Below are 13879 nucleotides of genomic sequence, written 5' to 3'. Positions count from 1 at the left end.
AATTTTCATTGCTGGTATAAGCAATTGACTTTTCTTTTTCTTTTCTTTTTTTTTTTTTTTTTTTACAAAAAACAAGGCATCTTTGTTTCATGTCAAGATGAAAATTAGAATACTAATTCAATACAGCTGAGATTTCCCTTATATGCTTCTGGTTCATTTTAGTCCTGGAATCGCCCTTCAGGTTTGTCAATACCCCCCACTATGGCTTCAATCTGTCTTAGGGACTCTTGTTCCTTCTTGAAGATTTTTTATTTTATTTATTTGACAGATCACAAGGAGGCAGAGAGGGAGGGGAAAGCAGGTTCCCTGATCAGAGAGCCTGATGCGGGGCTTGATCCCAGAACCCTGAGATCATGACCTGAGCCGAAGGCAGAGGCTTTAACCCACTGAGCCACCCAGGCGCCCCGGATCTTGTTCCTTCTTATCTGTATCAAAACTCATACTGAGCCATGAGTTCTGGGTTGCAAAAGAGGATTTATTTTTTGCACTTTGTCTAAGTCTTTGTTCACAAACTAAACAAAAACAGCAAAAGTGCGATGCAATTGACTTTTCTATACTAACCTTGCATTGTATAAACTTGCTTAGTAGTTCCAGAAGAGTTTTTGTTATTTCTTTGGGATTTCTATTTCTATTATTTTCTATTTCTATTTGATGATATTTATGGGGTGGGGGAGACCATTTTATTTGTTCCTTCTCAGTCTACATACTTGATCTCCTTCTCTTATCTAACTGAATTAGCTAGGATTTTTAAGAGTGTTGAATGGGAGTGTTCACAGGGAGTTTCTCTGCATCACTTCAGATCTTTGGGAGGAAAGCATCTGGTTTTTCATCATTAAGTATGTTGTTTTTTGTAATTTCTTTTGTATTTTGTATAAGCTTTTTGTATATTTGTACATGTAGGTTTTTTTTGTATACTTTCTTCGTCAAGTTGAAGAAGCTCCCCTCTTTTCCAAGTTTGCTGAGACTTTTTATCTTGAATAGATTTTGAATTTTGTCAAATGGTTTTTCAGCATTATTGATATGACATATGAAGTTTCTTCTTTAACTTGGCGTGATGAATTAAATTGCTTGATTTTCAAATGTTGAGGCAGCCTGGCCTACCTGGAATAAATCCCACTTGGTCATAGCACATAATTATTTTAAACATTGCTGGATTTACATTGTTAATCTTTTGTTGAGGACTTTTGCATTTATATTCATGAGAGCTATTAGTTTTCTATAGCTATTAGCTGTAGTTTTCCTTTCTTTTAATGTCTTTTTCTGGTTTTGGTGTCCTCACTTTTGAAGCTAGAAGTGTAGAGGAAACTGGAAATACATGTAGAAAGAAGTGTGGATGTGTATGTTTGCATGTGACTTCTCGGGTTTTCTCTATTCTATTTCCTTGTATTGTGAGCTGCCTACAGCTGGTTTCTCTCCTGCAGCTGGTTTCTTTCTCTGAAATCAGAAAATCAGAGCCACCGATTAGGCTCACAAATCCTGACACTCACCATAGACATGGACTTCTGGAGGATTCTCTTTTCTTAAAATAGATTTGAGAAAACAAAAATCTTTCTTAATCTCATCTTCCTGTGGATATTAATTATCATACACACAGGCTTTATACAAATGCATATATGACTGCATCTCTAATGGAAATGTTTCTGCTCACATGCAAATTTTCTTGAAATTGCCCTCTCCTAATCTTTGATGGATTTACCAAGAGGACTTGATGCTGCATATTTTCCCACTTTCCTTGTGAATGACTCCTTTATTTCTGGCTAAAAGAAAAACTACATGGGTTAAAGGTACAGAAAAATAACAGTGGATCATTAAAAACAATGTGCCTTGCCTGCCATATCTGTCTTTTATCTCTTTATCTTATCTGTACATAAATTATTTCAGAAAACTGGAGTATTTTTGTCCTTTCATTGCCTCAAATCAGTCATCTTAGGAGAAATGTTGATGCTGAGGAATGGAAACTGCAAAATATGAGGCAGACAATAAAGAATGAGAATTGTTCTGCCTCTAGAATAAAACAGAGTGGTACCAAATTACATGTGGTAGCAGAACATAAGTGAATACCATTAGACCTCTGTTTGGTCAAGGTCATCAAAGATTGGTGGGAGAACTAACACTAAAGAGCACAGATTTTATATCCCAAACCTCATTTTTTAATCAGATTTTAAAAAACTGTAGAGTACCACAGAAATAAATCAAATCTAACACACACAAATAAATCACAACTCATAAAACATGCACAGTAATGAAAAGAAAACAACATTCACTGGGGGAAGAAAAAACAGACAAAAAAAAAAAAAAGATCCAAACAAACCTTTTATAAAAGCAGATGATTAGAATTAACATCTCAATTCAAATCTCATGAAAACTTAACAATGATGTTTCTTTTATGCCCATTATGTACATTGTCATTGTATTTGGTTATTGTTCCTGTAGCCTGGAAAGATTTCAATCATAGCCAATTGTTTGTAGCCTCTAAAATGTGAAGAGGTGAATGGAGTAAGAAGAGACTTAAATAATCTCAGTGTTTTCCGAGAGAGCTTTAAGAGTACATGTGCCCATCAAGAGGTTTAGGATGGCTAGACAAATAGAAGTGGGATAATAACAGTTCTCTGTATTATCTACTACACTTTCTTTTAAAGGATTTTGCCCCTTTTCTACCTCTCTTTCCTATTTTTAATAACCTCTTAAGATTTCATCAGTTAAAATCTGTTTCTTTTTCTTTTCATACACATTGTCTCATAGTTTACTGTTGCAGCACTGATTTCTAATCCTAGACTGCTATGACAAAGAATATTAACACATTAGTAAAACACACCTTTTGGTTTCTGAAAGCATCATAAAATTTTCTTTTAAATGAACTTAAGAAAAACAGTACTGTCTGTTAATAAACCATTCTATCTCTTCTAAGAGACATAATACATACACTCCAAGATCCAGAGCCACATGTCAATGGAGAATTCCCAGCAATCTAATTCCAAATTTCAGGGACAGAGATAATGAATGAATGGTTCAGTGGGGTCAAGTGCCAATTCTAACTTAGACTAGGGGAATGATTTGTCTAGCATGTGCATGGGCTCAAGGTCCCACCACTGTGTGTCATGTGCGTTTGATGTTGAAGGAGTTGATAGAGAAAGATTTATGGGTCTCAAAGTTGCTGCTGGCAGAGCAGATCCCTACATGTAACCTGAAAAATATAAGTTTTTTCACTGAAGTCCATCTTACCAAGTATGTAAATGAGCTTTGGTAAACCACTTGTTCAGTATTCATTTTATCTATAAAGATAGGAAAATAAATACATTTATAGTTTAAGTCTCTATTATATTCAGAAAATAACTAAATATCAACTCCTTACCAGAACTGCCACTTTCACAGAGCCACTCACAGAATATAGTCTCACTATTTGTTAAACTAAAATAAAATTCTGGGGGCACTGGTTGGCTCAGTCAATTAGGCATCCCACTTTTGATTTCGACTCAGGGCATGATCTCAGAGTCATGAGATTGAGCCCTATATCTAGCTCCGTGCTGAGTGTGGAGTCTGCTTGTGATTCTCTCTCCCTCTCCTTCTCCCTCTGTCCCCCCTCCCAGCTTACACACACTCTCTCTCTGAAATTAAATTAAATTAAATTAAATTAAATTAAATTAAATTCTGGTATGACAGTCATTGTCTTCTTTCAGTATAGTACCAAGTAAATTCAGAAAAAGAGTCATTAAGAAAAGTTCTCTCACAAACCATAAGAGACTCTAATGTCACAAAAGAAACTGAGGGGGGCTCAAAGAGGGGGGTAAGGAGAGGGTGGTGGGGTTATGGACACTGGGGAGGGTATGTGTTATGGTGAGTGCTGTGAAGTGTGTAAACCTTGTTTACAGACTTCACAGACCTGTACCCCTGGGGCTAATAATACATTATATGTTTATATTAAAAAATTTTTAAAAATTAAAAAAATAGAAAAGTTCTCTCAGCATAATACTCTCTAGGTTCATTCATGATGTTGTAAATGGCACAATTTCATCCTTTCTATGGCTGTGTAATATTCCAGAGTGTGTGTGTGTGTGTGTGTGTGTGTGTGTATGCATGCATGTGCATGAACCCACATCTTCCTTAGACTGAAAAAGATAGACACCATCTGACTTCATTCATATATGGACTCTAAAAAAAAATGAATGAATAAAGAAAAAGCAGAGTCAGACTTTATAAACATAGAGAATAAACTTAATGTTGCCAGAGGGGTGGAGGGATAAGCAAAATGGGTGAAGGGGCATGGGAGACACAAGCTTCCAGCTACAGAATAACTAAGAAGGCACAGCATAAAGAATATAATCAATGATATGGTCATAGCATTGTATGGCAACAGATGGTAGCTACACTTGCGGTGAGCATAGCATAATGTATAAACTTGTTGAGTCAACCTGTTGTACAACTGAAACTAATGTAACATTGTATGCCAACTTTACTCAAATAAAAAAATTTTAAAAAAGAACTTCTTATGTAGTTAAGTGGTACCCAGAGTCATAATATAAATTCTAGACTGAGGACATATTATTAGTCCATATATGGACTGTATCTCAAAAAATATGGTGAGTTTTTTTATCAGAGATTTAGGAAATAAGTTCAATTTTTAAAAATATGTTTGACTCCTGATTCCCTCTTAAAATGTTGAAAGAGAAACATTTCTATTCTTATAATAAAATGTTTAATAACCTGAAAAATTGAAACTCCTACTGAAACCATGAGACAGCTGGGGTTGTCAGACAAACGATTAACTTGAAATCCAAGGGAAGAGGAAAGTGGTCAGGGAAAGACGGGATGTAAACACTTGTTTGGCTGTGGTACATGCACACCATGTAAGCTACTATTAGAGAAGTATCAAGAGCAAGGAGATAGGTCTTCTCTGTGGGACAGGTATAGAGGGGATACCTAAAGTTGAGGGAGGAAACTGAAAACAAAACAAAACCTCTGGCCAACCAACCTACACCTTACATGCACGATTATGCTAGAGGAATATGAAAACTGGGGTGTGACAGGATAACTAGAGCAACAATAAAACCCAAAACTAACTCAAATTTTATTTTTTTTAATTTTTTTTTATTTTTAAAGATTTTATTTATTTATTTGACAGAGAGAGATCACAAGTAGGCAGAGAGGCAGGCAGAGAGAGAGCGAGGAGGAAGCAGGCTTCTCAGTGAGCAGAGAGCCAGATGTGGGGCTCGATCCCAGGACCCTGGGATCATGACCTGAGCTGAAGGCAGGGGCTTTAACACACTGGGCCACCCAGGTAACCCCTAACTCAAATTTTAAATGGATTAACTCACTGTTTCAATAAAGCCCTGGCAACAACAACAACAACAACAAAAAGATATGCCCTTTTCTAGCCATAAATACTAATTATCTCAGTTTCTTCTATCTTAAAACAAATGTTCAGCTTTCTACCAAATATTAGAAGACATACAAAGAATCAAGGAAAAAAGAACACACACAATGTTAAGAGTTAAAGCAATACACACGACCAGACTCAGATATGATCCTAATGTTTCAAGTGTTGGAAAAGAAATTTTAAATATCTGTGATTAATATGTTAAAAGATCTTAAAAAACATAGGCTATAATGGAATAAAACTAATTAAAGTGGAATTCATAGTAACAAGATGAAGAATGGCGTCCATAGACTCATTAGCAGATTTCATGAAGTGAAGGAAATAATCAGTGAATTTGAAAATATGTCAATAGAAATTGCTTTTAAAAGAAAAAAATAAACCTAATAGAGTATGTAAGTATTGTGGTATAATATATAACATTCCAACACCCTTGTTACTAGAATTGCAAAAGAAGAGATAGAATGGGGTAGACAAAATTATCTGAAGAGATGACAATTGAGAATTTTCCAAAATAACCAAGAAAGTAACCACAGTTCCTAGACCTCAGAAAACACCAAGAAAATAATTATCAACACATACACACACACACACACACACACACACCAATATAGTATCAAAGTAGATTTAAGACAAGGAATATTACTATGAATAAAGAATATTACATAATGATAAAAGGTTCATTTTAAATATGTACATTCTAAATATGTACATATCTAACACCAGAACTATAAAATACATAGAGCAAAAACTTCTAAAACTGTAAAAAAGGAGGGAAGAAAGCCACAATCATTGTTGAAGTCTTCAACAATCCTCAGTAATCAACAAATATACAGAAAACCAATTAGGATATAGAGGAGTTGAACAATGTATCAACCAATTTAGCTTTGGAGATCTCCATGATTGTTTTTGTTTTTTTTTTTTTCCCCCCCAACCTTGGTAAATACAAAACAACTATAATCCTGCATATTATGCTTGCCCTACTTATAGTCTTATGGGTCACTGACACTGTTCTAGGGACCCATATTCCAGTCAGAAAAGACTTATCATGAATACTAACCAAGAAATACCCAAAATGCCCTGTAAATACATGCAGTAAACTGCCAATCCTTTGGACGCCGTGAGGGGTAATGCTTCCTGGGGACCTCAGCTGCTGCTGATTGCCTAGCCTGAGCCAATCTATGGGTCAGCCTGCTTCCTTAAATGTACCTTTGGCTATATGCAGATAGGAATTATGGGAAAAGATGCTCAAATAACCCGAAAATAAAACAACAAGGTAAGTTTGTTAATAATACCATTTTATAAGCAAACACTCAGGGGACCCGCCAACACTTCCTGGCTCTCAACAACTGCCTAAAACATTTTGATACACACATCTATCCAAAGTCTCCTCATTTTCATTGTAGTTTGCCACATAAACATATGGCTTCTAAAATGATGCCTAAACAAATTCAAATTCAATGGAATGAGACATGGCACATTTCCATCATCAATGAAGCATTGGGGTGAATTGTAATAAGAGGTCTGATTCCATTTTTGATCTTTGACCACTGACTTCTTTGAAGCCACATACCTTCACTTCTCCCTTTGCAGGAGAAGCAAATACAAAATAAAATAAATGGGGAAGCAAAAAAAAAAAAAAAAAGGAGGAGGAGTCAAGATGGCGGAGAAGTAGCAGGCTGAGACTACTTTGGGTAGCAGGAGATCAGCTAAATAGCTTATCTAAAGATTGCAAACACCTACAAATCCAACGGGAGATTGAAGAGAAGAAGAACAGCAATTCCAGAAACAGAAAATCAACCACTTTCTGAAAGGTAGGACTGGCGGAGAAGTGAATCCAAAGCAACGGGAAGATAGACCGCGGGGGGAGGGGCCGGCTCCCGGCAAGCGGCGGAGCAACGGAGCAAAATCAGGACTTTTAAAAGTGTGTTCCGCTGAGGGACATCGCTCCAGAGGCTTAACTGGAAGCCCAGGCGGGGTCAGCGCGGCCTCAGGTCCCGCAGGGTCGCAGAAGGATCGGGGGTGTCTCAGTGTCGCAGAGCTTACCGGTATTAGTAGGGGGAAGCCGGCTACAGAGACAGAGCCGAGGAGTGACTCTCAGCTCGGGGTTGCCTTGAACCGGTCGCAGGCTCGGTCAGCTCGGAGCGCGGCCGGAGGCCAGGGTGACGGGAGTCATTGGGCGCTGTTCTCTGAGGGCGCACTGAGGAGTGGGGCCCCGGGCTCTCGGCTCCTCCGGGCCGGAGACCGGGAGGCCGCCATCTTCATTCCCGTCCTCCGGACTCTACGGAAAGCACTCAGGGAACAAAAGCTCCCTAAAGCGAACCCGAGCGGATGACTCAGCGCGGCCCCGGGTAAGGGCGGTGCAACTCCGCCTGGGGCAAAGACGCTTGAGAATCACTACAACAGGCCCCTCCCCCAGAAAATCAATGGGAAACCCAGCCAGGACCGAGTTCACCTACCCAGGAGTACAGTTTCAATACCAGGAGAGCGGCGGAATTCCAGAGGAGAAGAAAGCAAAGCACGGAACTCATGGCTTTCTCCCCATGATTTTTTAGCCTCGCAGTTAATTTAATTTTTTTTCTTTTTCAATTTTTTTTTCTTTTTCTCTTCTTCTGCTGAATTTTTTTTAACTTTTACCGTTTTCTTTTTTTAACGTTTTTTATATAGTTTATCTAATATATATATTTTTTTTCCTCTTTTTATATTTTTTCTTTATCGGCTTTCTTTTTTTTTAATAGTTTTTTTTTTCTTTCTTTCTGAACTCCTTTTTATCCCCTTTCTCCCCCCTCACAATTCGGGATCTCTTCTGATTTGGCTAAAGCATATTTTCCTGAGGTTGTTGCCACCCTTTTAGTATTTTACTTGCTCCTTCATAAACTCTTATCTGGACAAAATGACAAGGCGGAAAAATTCACAACAAAAAAAAGAACAAGAGGCAGTACCAAAGGCTAGGGACCTAATCAATACAGACATTGGTAATATGTCAGATATAGAGTTCAGAATGATGATTCTCAAGATTCTAGCCGGGCTTGAAAAAGGCATGGAAGATATTAAAGCAACCCTCTCAGGAGATATAAAAGCCCTTTCTGGAGAAATAAAAGAACTAAAATCGAACCAAGTTGAAATCAAAAAAGCTATTAATGAGGTGCAATCAAAAATGGAGGCTCTCGCTGCTAGGATAAATGAGGCAGAAGAAAGAATTAGCAATATAGAAGACCAAATGACAGAGAATAAAGAAGCTGAGCAAAAGAGGGACAAACAGCTACTGGACCATGAGGGGAGAATTCGAGAGATAATTGACACCATAAGACGAAACAACATTAGAATAATTGGGATTCCAGAAGAAGAGGAAACAGAGAGGGGAGCAGAAGGTATGTTGGAGAGAATTATTGGAGAGAATTTCCCCAATATGGCAAAGGGAACAAGCATCAAAATCCAGGAGGTTCAGAGAACCCCCCTCAAAATCAATAAGAATAGGTCCACACCCCGTCACCTAATAGTAAAATTGACAAGTCTTAGTGGCAGAGAAAAGATTCTGAAAGCAGCCCGGGAAAAGAAGTCTGTAACGTACAATGGTAAAAATATTAGATTGGCAGCAGACTTATCCACAGAGACCTGGCAGGCCAGAAAGAGCTGGCATGATATATTCAGAGCACTAAACGAGAAAAACATGCAGCCAAGAATACTATATCCAGCTAGGCTATCATTGAAAATAGAAGGAGAGATTAAAAGCTTCCAGGACAAACAAAAACTGAAAGAATTTGCAAATACCAAACCAGCTCTACAGGAAATATTGAAAGGGGTCCTCTAAGCAAAGAGAGACCCTAAAAGTAGTAGATCAGAAAGAAACAGAGACAATATACAATAACAGTCACCTTACAGGCAATACAATGGCACTAAATTCATATCTCTCAATACTTACCCTGAATGTTAATGGGCTAAATGCCCCAATCAAAAGACACAGGGTATCAGAATGGATAAAAAAACAAAACCCATCTATATGTTGCCTACAAGAAACTCATCTTAAACCCGAAGACACCTCCAGGTTTAAAGTGAGGGGGTGGAAAAGAATTTACCATGCTAATGGACATCAGAAGAAAGCAGGAGTGGCAATCCTTATATCAGATCAATTAGATTTTAAGCCAAAGACAATAATAAGAGATGAGGAAGGACACTATATCATACTCAAAGGATCTGTCCAGCAAGAAGATCTAACAATTTTAAATATCTATGCCCCTAACGTGGGAGCAGCCAACTATATAAACCAATTAATAACAAAATCAAAGAAACACATCGACAAGAATACAATAATAGTAGGGGATTTTAACACTCCCCTCACTGAAATGGACAGATCATCCAAGCAAAAGATCAACAAGGAAATCAAGGCCTTAAATGACACACTGGACCAGATGGACATCACAGATATATTCAGAACATTTCATCCCAAAGCAACAGAATACACATTCTTCTCTAGTGCACATGGAACATTCTCCAGAATAGATCACATTCTTGGTCCTAAATCAAGTCTCAACCGGTATCAAAAGATTGGGATCATTCCCTGCATATTTTCAGACCACAATGCTCTGAAGCTAGAACTCAATCACAAGAGGAAATTTGGAAAGAACCCAAATACATGGAGACTAAACAGCATCCTTCTAAAGAGTGAATGGGTCAACCAGGAAATTAAAGAAGAATTGAAAAAATTTATGGAAACAAATGATAATGAAAACACAACGGTTCAGAATCTGTGGGACACAACAAAGGCAGTCCTGAGAGGAAAATATATAGCGGTACAAGCCTTTCTCAAGAAACAAGAAAGGTCTCAGGTACACAACCTAACCCTACACCTAAAGGAGCTGAAGAAAGAACAAGAAAGAAACCCTAAACCCAGCAGGAGAAGAGAAATCATAAAGATTAGAGCAGAAATCAATGAAATAGAAACCAAAAAAACAATAGAACAAATCAACGAAACTAGGAGCTGGTTCTTTGAAAGAATTAATAAGATTGATAAACCCCTGGCCAGACTTATCAAAAAGAAAAGAGAAAGGACCCAAATAAATAAAATCATGAATGAAAGGGGAGAGATCACAACGAACACCAAAGAAATACAGACAATTATAAGAACATACTATGAGCAACTCTACGCCAACAAATTTGACAATCTGGAAGAAATGGATGCATTCCTAGAGACATATAAACTACCACAACTGAACCAGGAAGAAATAGAAAGCCTGAACAGACCCATAACCAGTAAGGAGATTGAAACAGTCATCAAAAATCTCCAAACAAACAAAAGCCCAGGGCCAGACGGCTTCCCGGGGGAATTCTACCAAACATTTAAAGAAGAACTAATTCCTATTCTCCTGAAACTGTTCCAAAAAATAGCAATAGAAGGAAAACTTCCAAACTCATTTTATGAGGCCAGCATCACCTTGATCCCAAAACCAGACAAGGATCCCAACAAAAAAGAGAACTACAGACCAATATCCTTGATGAACACAGATGCAAAAATTCTCGCCAAAATACTAGCCAATAGGATTCAACAGTACATTAAAAGGATTATTCACCACGACCAAGTGGGATTTATTCCAGGGCTGCAAGGTTGGTTCAACATCCGCAAATCAATCAATGTGATACAACACATTAATAAAAGAAAGAACAAGAACTATATGATACTCTCCATAGATGCTGAAAAAGCATTTGACAAAGTACAGCATCCCTTCCTGATCAAAACTCTTCAAAGTGTAGGGATAGACGGCACATACCTCAATATTATCAAAGCCATCTATGAAAAACCCACCGCAAATATCATTCTCAATGGAGAAAAACTGAAAGCTTTTCCGCTAAGGTCAGGAACACGGCAGGGATGTCCGTTAACACCACTGCTATTCAACATAGTACTAGAAGACCTAGCCTCAGCAATCAGACAACAAAAGGAAATTAAAGGCATCCAAATCGGCAAAGAAGAAGTCAAACTATCACGCTTCGCAGATGATATGATACTCTATGTGGAAAACCCAAAAGACTCCACTCCAAAACTGCTAGAACTTGTACAGGAATTCAGTAAAGTGTCAGGATATAAAATCAATGCACAGAAATCAGTTGCATTTCTCTACACCAACAACAAGACAGAAGAAAGAGAAATGAAGGAGTCCATCCCATTTACAATTGCACCCAAAACTATAAGATACCTAGGAATAAACCTAACCAAAGAGACTAAGAATCTATACTCAGAAAACTATAAAGTACTCATGAAAGAAATTGAGGAAGACACAAAGAAATGGAAAAATGTTCCATGCTCCTGGATTGGAAGAATAAATATTGTGAAAATGTCTATGCTACCTAAAGCAATCTACACATTTAATGCAATTCCTATCAAAGTACCATCCATTTTTTTCAAAGAAATGGAACAAATAATCCTAAAATTTATATGGAACCAGAAAAGACCTCGAATAGCCAAAGGAATATTGAAAAAGAAAGCCAAAGTTGGTGGCATCACAATTCCGGACTTCAAGCTCTATTACAAAGCTGTCATCATCAAGACAGCATGGTACTGGCACAAAAACAGACACATAGATCAATGGAACAGAATAGAGAGCCCAGAAATGGACCCTCAACTCTATGGTCAACTCATCTTCGACAAAGCAGGAAAGAATGTCCAATGGAACAAAGACAGCCTCTTCAATAAATGGTGTTGGGAAAATTGGACAGCCACATGCAGAAAAATGAAATTGGATCATTTCCTTACACCACACACGAAAATAGACTCAAAATGGATGAAGGATCTCAATGTGAGAAAGGAATCCATCAAAATCCTCGAGGAGAACACAGGCAGCAACCTCTTCGACGTCAGCCGCAGCAACATCTTCCTAGGAACATCACCAAAGGCAAAGGAAGCAAGGGCAAAAATGAACTTTTGGGATTTTATCAAGATCAAAAGCTTTTGCACAGCAAAGGAAACAGTGAACAAAACCAAAAGACAACTGACAGAATGGGAGAAGATATTTGCAAATGACATATCAGATAAAGGGCTAGTGTCCAAAATCTATAAAGAACTTAGCAAACTCAACACCCAAAGAACAAAGAATCCAATCAAGAAATGGGCAGAGGACATGAACAGACATTTCTGCAAAGAAGACATCCAGATGGCCAACAGACACATGAAAAAGTGCTCCATATCACTCGGCATCAGGGAAATACAAATCAAAACCACCATGAGATATCACCTCACACCAGTCAGAATGGCTAAAATTAACAAGTCAGGAAATGACAGATGCTGGCGAGGATGCGGAGAAAGGGGAACCCTCCTACACTGTTGGTGGGAATGCAAGCTGGTGCAACCACTCTGGAAAACAGCATGGAGGTTCCTCAAAATGTTGAAAATAGAACTACCCTATGACCCTGCAATTGCACTGCTGGGTATTTACCCTAAAGATACAAACATAGGTATCCGAAGGGGCACATGCACCCGAATGTTTATAGCAGCAATGTCTACAATAGCCAAACTATGGAAAGAACCTAGATGTCCATCAACAGACGAATGGATAAAGAAGAGGTGGTATATATACACAATGGAATACTATGCAGCCATCAAAAGAAATGAAATCTTGCCATTTGCGACGACGTGGATGGAACTAGAGGGTATCATGCTTAGCGAAATAAGTCAATCGGAGAAAGACAACTATCATATGATCTCCCTGATATGAGGGAGAGGAGATGCAACATGGGGGGTTGAGGGGGTAGGAGAAGAGTAAATGAAACAAGATGGAATTGGGAGGGAGACAAACCATAAGTGACTCTTAATCTCACAAAACAAACTGAGGGTTTATGGGGGGAGGGGGTTGGGAGAGGGGGTGGGGTTATGGATATTGGGGAGGGTATGTGCTATGGTGAGTGTTGTGAAGTGTGTAAACCTGGCGATTCGCAGACCTGTACCCCTGGGGATAAAAATATATGTTTATAAAGCTGTAAAAAAAAAAAAAAAAAGAAAGAAAGAAAGGATGTATCCCCAAGTTTTGTAGCAACATGGACGGGACTGGAAGAGATTATGCTGAGTGAAATAAGTCAAGCAGAGAGAGTCAATTATCATATGGTTTCACTTATTTGTGGAGCATAACAAATAGCATGGAGGACAAGGGGAGATGGAGAGGAGAAGGGAGTTGAGGGAAATTGGAAGGGGAGGTGAACCATGAAAGACTATGGACTCTGAAAAACGATCTGAGAATTTTGAAGGGGTGGGGGGTGGGAGGTTGGGGGCACCAGGTGGTGGGTATTGTAAAGGGCACAGATTGCATGGAGCACTGGGTGTGGTGCAAAAATAATGAATACTGTTATGCTGAAAAAATAAAAAAATTAAAAAAAAAAAAAAAGTCCATTTGTCTTCCTGGTACCCAGAGAAAGATCAAAGTACACAAATCCAGAACAGGAAGAAAACCTCACCCCAGAACCACCTCTTAGCTAGAACTAAAACCAAGCCATTCACCACAAATACCCTTATGTTCTTGCCAT

At 38.3% G+C, this 13879-nt stretch overlaps 1 non-coding gene across 1 annotated transcript; it reads right to left on the bottom strand.

Moving 5' to 3' along the window:
• Positions 1-410: 410 nt before the first annotated feature.
• LOC125084188 (small nucleolar RNA SNORA40) lies at positions 411-536 on the bottom strand. The gene has a single exon (XR_007122536.1). It is a non-coding gene; the product is annotated as a small nucleolar RNA SNORA40 (small nucleolar RNA).
• Between the last annotated feature and the right edge of the window lie 13343 nt (positions 537-13879).

Source organism: Lutra lutra, chromosome 13 (genome assembly GCF_902655055.1).
Source record: "Lutra lutra chromosome 13, mLutLut1.2, whole genome shotgun sequence".
In the NCBI taxonomy this organism is placed as follows: domain Eukaryota; kingdom Metazoa; phylum Chordata; class Mammalia; order Carnivora; family Mustelidae; genus Lutra; species Lutra lutra.
This window is presented reverse-complemented; position numbering and strand designations above follow the sequence as displayed.